Source organism: Nomascus leucogenys, chromosome 22a (genome assembly GCF_006542625.1).
Source record: "Nomascus leucogenys isolate Asia chromosome 22a, Asia_NLE_v1, whole genome shotgun sequence".
In the NCBI taxonomy this organism is placed as follows: domain Eukaryota; kingdom Metazoa; phylum Chordata; class Mammalia; order Primates; family Hylobatidae; genus Nomascus; species Nomascus leucogenys.
This window is the reverse complement of record NC_044402.1, coordinates 81,336,002-81,342,391: the sequence shown is the minus strand read 5'-3', so window position 1 is coordinate 81,342,391 and position 6,390 is coordinate 81,336,002. Positions and strand designations below refer to the sequence as shown.

Below are 6,390 nucleotides of genomic sequence, written 5' to 3'. Positions count from 1 at the left end.
ATTGTCTCAGTAATGTCCTTTATAGCAAAGAAGGCTACAGACTATATTCATTGTCTTGTCTCTTTAGTTTCATTTAATCTGGAAGAGCTCTGACTTTCTTTGTGTGTCATGACATTGCCATTTTTTAAAAAGTCCAGAGCAGTTATTTTGTAGCTTTTCTCTACCTTTGGGTTAATCTGATGTTTTCTCATGATTAGGCTCATATCAGGCATTTTGACAGGAATACTCCAGAAGTCATGTTATGTTTTCTTTGGTCCATGATACCAGGGGCACAGGCTACTGTTTTGTGCTTTTACTGGTGCTGTTACCTGTGATCACTTGGTTGAAGAATTGCTCAATAGGTTTTCCTAGCGTAAACATGCCATTTTTCTCTTTTTAATTTATAAGTATTTATGGGTATATATTGAAAGATACAAATATTTGGGTATCCCTCAAACTTTCACCTAATCATTTTAGTATCCTATAATGATGTATACCTAAATCAATTATTAGTATGATGATTGCCAAATACAGGTTTTCTAACTCCACCATTTCTTCTACATTTATTTGTTTACTTTCTATAAGAAAGATTCTCATTTTTTTACCTATTTTTTTCTTTGTGTTAGTATGGAATAATGGATTTTAATTTAATTCAAGAAAAAATATTGTATGAGGATTTATTAACGTAATATTAACAAATACAATATTTATTAAGATATAATTTTTGGTGCTCAAATTATATCAGATTTAGCAAATGAGACTGCTTTAAGTTAACTTATATGTCCCTTTGACATAGCTTGATCATTTTTGGGACACTTTCCTAGTTTCTGATACAAGAAGATGGTTCAGGCTCATTCTTATTGTCTCAGCTGTGGAATCAGCCATTTTTCTGAGGAGCCCTGTCTCCATTTAGTGGAGAGTCACATCTCAAAACCAGAATCTGTGTAGTATGTATGTGGAACACCACACTTTGCTTTTTATTGTTTTGATTTTTGAGCATCATTCTTAATAATAAAGAATTATAAATTATTGAAATGTTTATTAGAGGAATCAGTTAAAGAATTTTTGTGTAATTGAATATAGCTATTAAAAATAATGAGGAATCTATTGTAGTGATGGAAGAGGACCTAATATATATTGCATTTGCAAAAAATGAGTTAGTGAACAGTTGATACAGTTTATTTTAAATATTATATATAAGTAAATATTCAAACAGAAAATTTTTAAAATCTGAAAGTTTACACACCAAAGTACAAAACTTTTTTTTAACTTCTGTCAGCAGGATAAGAAATATGGTAAAGTTTTCATTTCTTTATAGCTTCCTATAGCCTTTTTATATAAAGCATTTATCTTTTTAAAATTTAAACACATAAATCTAAAATCAAAAAATACAAAATAAAACAACAAAAACAGTTTGGGTGGCAATGGCTTACAAAATAATAAAATTTATGAGGAAATTAGGGAAATGACCTCATTATACATTAGTAAAATTGCTAGAATTAGTCCTCATTAGTCAATTAGTTTATAATAATTGCCTCAGTCAGTAATCAGTTTTCTCCAAGTCTCATTTAGTAGCCTCATCAGTTAATTGCTTTCATCTATAAACAAATTTTCATTTAACTGGGCAAAAACTTGTCATCATATCTCCGCGTCAATGCTAGTCAATGCTTCTAGGGTGTGTTTCACATCCATGTGGCCCACTCCTGATTTCAGCTGAAGCTATGAGGGGTGGTTCCATGCCAGCTCAGGCTCACCCTGTCTTGGCAGTGACCAGCCCAAATCACATGCAGCATGCTTCCACACTCAGCCAGTGAATTCTCCCTGGAAGACTAAATGCTATTTTCTATAATGTGCTCAAGGAAGGACTTTTGGTAAGATGATATTTCAGTAGACACTTGAATTAAAGTGTGCAGATAGCTCGGGAATAACCTTTTCCAGGAAGAAAAGCAAATGCAATGCCTGGGGTGGCAGCATGCCTCTCTTATTTGAGGATCAGAAAGGAGGCCAATTTGGAAGGTAGTGACGAAGGACAGGATGAGAGATAAGATCCTAGAAGAAAAAGAAACGTGAAGGAGGACAAGAGGTTAACAGAAGGGTAGGATAGTGAATATGGAGTTTATCTTGTGAGTTCAGATGAGTGAGATGATTTAACTTCTATTTTCAAATGATCCCATTGGCTCCCATGTGTGAAGTATACAGTGCCTAAAAACCAGGTGGAAGAGTTTCAGTAGGAGCCTATTGCAATAATCCAGATGAGAGATGGAGAAGCTTGAGACTCCAGTGATAAAGGTGGAGACAGTCAGACTCTGGGTATGACTGGAAGGTAGAGTTCACACAGTTTGCCTATGGGATATGGCTCGTGAGAAAAGAGATGAGGCATGGATGATCTCAAGGTTTTTGTGTAAACATTGCAAGAAAGGAAATTTCTATACTGATATAGAAAATATGATGATAATAGAAGACTTGACAGAAATTCACATGGTAGGTTTTCTCATGTTAGGTTTGAGGTCGTTATTTGACATGTAAGAGGAGAGTTTGAATACATGAGCCTGGAGTTGAGAGTAGCGGCTGATGCTGAAGATAACCTTTATGAGGTTCACAAGTTGTTCATTTGTGGTTAGTATTTAAAGTCATGGAACTGAATGAGATCATCTAGGATATAATTGTAAAGAATGTAATGGAGAGGGATCCCAGGATTGACTCAGGCACACTGTATCATTAAGATTCAGCTTTCTTGCTTTTGTCTGGGCTGCTGACATGCCATCCAGACTGAAGAAGATCCAGAAACTTTTGGGCTATGTGAGCCATGGCCACAGCCACACTGTAAAAAAGCAATGCACTGGAAGCACCCAGGAGGCCGTGGTAAGGCTGGTGGCATGCATCACACAAGATCAACTTTGATAAATATCACCCAGGTTACTTTGGGAAAGTTGGCATGAGGCATTACCACTTAAAGAGAAACCAGAGCTTCTGCCCTGCTGTCAATCTTGACAAATTGTGGACTTTGGTTAGGGAGCAGACATGGGTGAAGGTTGCTAAAAACAAGACTGGAGCTGCTCCCATTGTTGACATGGTATGATCTGGCAACTAAAATGTTCTGGAAAAGGGAAAGCTCCCAGAGCAGCTGTCATCGTGAAGGCCAAATTCTTCAGCAGAAGAGCCAAGGAGACGATTAAGGGTGTCAGAGGTGGGGTGGAGGTGTGGGGTTGGGGTCTTGGTGGCTTGAAGCCACATGGAGGGATGTCCATTAAATGCTAACAATTGAAAAAGAAAAGATTCAGCTTTCTGATAAGACTCATCTGCCAAGCCTTAATAGATAGATTGGAGCTGCTGCTGCTCAGGATGTTGCTGTTCTTGAAGAAGAGAAAAGACACATGGCAATGCATGAGCTGGTTCTTAAAGCTCGCACTCAGAACACACACACTCACTTCTGTTCTTACTTCATTGGTCAAACCAAGTTTCACAATCACTTTCAAGTGCAATAGAAAGGGAATGTATAATCTTCCCACAGGAAGGGTTCTGCAGTGATGAACATTGCAGGGAGGGAAACAAGAATATTTGGCAAACAGAAATGTAGTTCACTACAAGAAATAAAGATATGACATTGGAAAGCTTTTGTCTTTCTTGTCTAATATAACGACTGCAAACTACTGAATTTTTTTCTTTGCTTTTCTCATCATCTGATGTCTTTCTCCATTTATGCCCAATGAACTATGTCTCAGCAGCCAAAGATCCTAATTAGACTTTTAATTTCATCTTAGGGTTCATCCCAATTGAGAGTAAAGGCGATTTCTAGAGCTGGAGCCACTGACATTTCTTGGCATTGGAGAGTTCTTATCATGAGATCCTTCTGTACAATAGTTCTTTAAATTTTTTCCAGTTGAGGACCTTGCTATTTAGGTTTACCCCCATCTAATACCACTTATTCCAGACCTAAGCTACCATTAACCTCTGCCTCTATCTCTTCTTTGAATCCTCTGATGGATTTTTTAAAGAAGCCACAGATTTTCTCATAGTTGTAACGTAACAAAAAGAATACATGATGTATTTAAAATTGAAGGAGATCTGCCTTCACCGATGTTCTGGTTCACTGATGTCACTACTTAGTCTTTCACTTGAAGCAAGTAATTGACCTTCAAGGAATTTTATCATCTGTAAAATTGAAATAGTTACACCTACTGTATTAGTCTGTTTTTACACTGCTATAAAGATACTACCCAAGACTGGGTAATTTATAAAGAAAGGAGGTTTAATTGACTCACAGTTCTGCAAGGCTGGGGAGGCCTCAGGAAACTTACAATTATGGTAGAAGGGGAAGCAGGAACATCTTGCATGGCAGCAGACAAGAGAGCTCATGTAGAAAGTGAAAGGGAAAGAGCCCCTTATGAAACCATCAGATCTAGTGAGAACTCACTATCACGAGAACAGCATGGGGGAAACCACCCCCATTACCTAACCACCTCCCACCATCTCCCTCCTTTGACATGTGGGGATTATGAGGATTACAATTCAAGATGAGATTTGGGTGGGGACACAACCAAACCATACCACCTGCCTGGTAGCACTGTTCTGAGGATTGAATTAGATAGCACGTGTAATGTGCTTCATAAATTCTAAAGTGGAAAAAAGTTGGTTCATGTGGTTGTTGCTATCATTCCAGGATGAGTTAGGAACACACAGTCATGCATGTTATTGATTCTGGAATGAGGGAAATAGGAACAGGTCTTATGAGGCCCTAATATGTTGCTTTTATTAATATTTTCTAGTGAAGGTACTGCATGATGAAATAAATAGAAAGATCAGAATCTTCTAACAAGCTTGTCTGGAATTACCATACTGAGTACACAAAGGATCTCACCATAATAAAATGAATTTCTCCTTGTCAAGATTCTAGTTCCTTAGTGACTACCACTGGGCAGACTGACTCTGGCAGAAGCAGCCTTTATGCTGGCAACCTAGTCATCTGGTAAGCTTCTGAGATAACTAACCCACAATGATAGGGGCTTATTTCTTCATGTTAGGATTCAGCTTTCTGATAAGACCAATATGCTAGGCCTTAATGCACAGAAAATACCAGCTCCTAAAGATATCAAGTCTGCATGTATTTGGAATTTAATAATTTTTATACACATCTTCAAATTTTCCACCACATGAAATAATAATTCTAAGATATTGGCATGCCAGAAATAATAGTAATCAAACTTCACTGAATAACATTTTATTTTTACAAAGACCTTTTCCATCCCATTTGGTGCTGCCAAGGCATTATCCATGCAAAATGTGTATGGATTGAGAAGAGTATTTCCACAGTTTATTTGCTTAAACCAAAGAGGAAAACATCTGGTCAAACCCATTTATCACTACATTTTCTCTGTAGTATGAAGGTATTCTTGGCCATATTCTTGGCTAATTTGTTCTTGCCAGTAACTCAAAGGGTATAAAAAATGTAATAAATTAGGAAAGAACCGAAATTCTAAAATTTCAGTAAAAACACAGATACACCTCTAACTTAGAGACTCTAAAAATGGAATATGGTATGTAATGGGTAAGAGGTTTCTTTCTTTTTTTGAACAAATTTTGAGGGTTGGAGATCTATGAAAGATGAAATTAAAAAAGAAATAACTCAAAGAAAAAAGAAAATGAGGAAGCATTAGTAAAAAAAATCAGTATTGATGTACAGTTTTCTGATTCATCTCTTTCACTTTAAAAGACGCAAAAAAAGAAAGAAGAAACTCAAAAATAATCTCTAATTGAAAAGAGAAACACAAACATCTAGAAATAATGTCAGAAAGATTAAAACCCAGAATACATTTGAGAGTTTGAAAAAAAGTTACTAAATGCAGCCTAAGTGACTTTTTAAGCTATGTTTGGAGCAGGAAGAAGAGTAAAAAGAATGACTTAGACTCTACATTGGAGACAAATGATCTCAGGTCTCTAGAAGTAACAATATCCAAAACCTGTTTTGATTCCATATTTGCTACAAAAGGGCAAAATTTCCAAATAATAAGGCAAATCAAGTTAGAGAAGCAATCATAGACCAATATATGTAAGGAGGTAATCAGAAAATAACTAAAAATGAACTTGAGTCTCTGTATGCAGATGAAGACTCCTGTCAGGATGGCAAAGAAACTTTCATCAATTAGCTACTATCTCCTGTTTAGCAATATTCCAAACCATCATAGAGTCTTGTAAAGGTTTCTGAAAGCTTGGCACCTAATAATGTCCTTCTTCCAGAAAAATATGAACCTATCTATCATGAAATGGTAGAACAAATTATTATGTAAAGGACTCATATTTAGAAAATAATATACGTTTTTACATGTCTTTTTAGGATAGAACATTCAAAAATATTTTATCATATTTTACGTTATTAGATTGTTGGGAGTGGAATGTTAAGATTGGTGTATATTA

The 6,390-nt window shown here is 36.1% G+C and overlaps 1 pseudogene; it reads left to right on the top strand.

Annotated features, from left to right (window-relative positions):
* Positions 1 to 2,736: 2,736 nt before the first annotated feature.
* Positions 2,737 to 4,686, top strand: LOC115832287 (annotated as a pseudogene).
* The last annotated feature ends 1,704 nt before the right edge of the window (positions 4,687 to 6,390 follow it).